Here is a 273-nt window from a genome sequence, read left to right as displayed (position 1 = left end):
GTTGCTATTGTTATCATTACCGTAATTAGTGTTCTCCATAAAGCTTGTAATGTTTGCGTTGACGATAATGATGGCATTGTCTTATTGTTGTTGTAAGTGATATTCCATATAACAACCACTGTTATCATTGTATTCCTTATTAATAGTGATATCCTCATCAACTTATTAAAGAATGAGTGTAATCTTCATATATAAATAACAGCATACCTTTGATATCATCACTGAAAACGTTATAGATATCTACAAGAAAAGAAAAAGAATAAAAAGAAATAG

Source organism: Penaeus monodon, chromosome 30 (genome assembly GCF_015228065.2).
Source record: "Penaeus monodon isolate SGIC_2016 chromosome 30, NSTDA_Pmon_1, whole genome shotgun sequence".
In the NCBI taxonomy this organism is placed as follows: Eukaryota; Metazoa; Arthropoda; class Malacostraca; order Decapoda; family Penaeidae; genus Penaeus; species Penaeus monodon.
The sequence above is the reverse complement of the archived record's forward strand: the minus strand, read 5'-3'. Positions refer to the sequence as shown.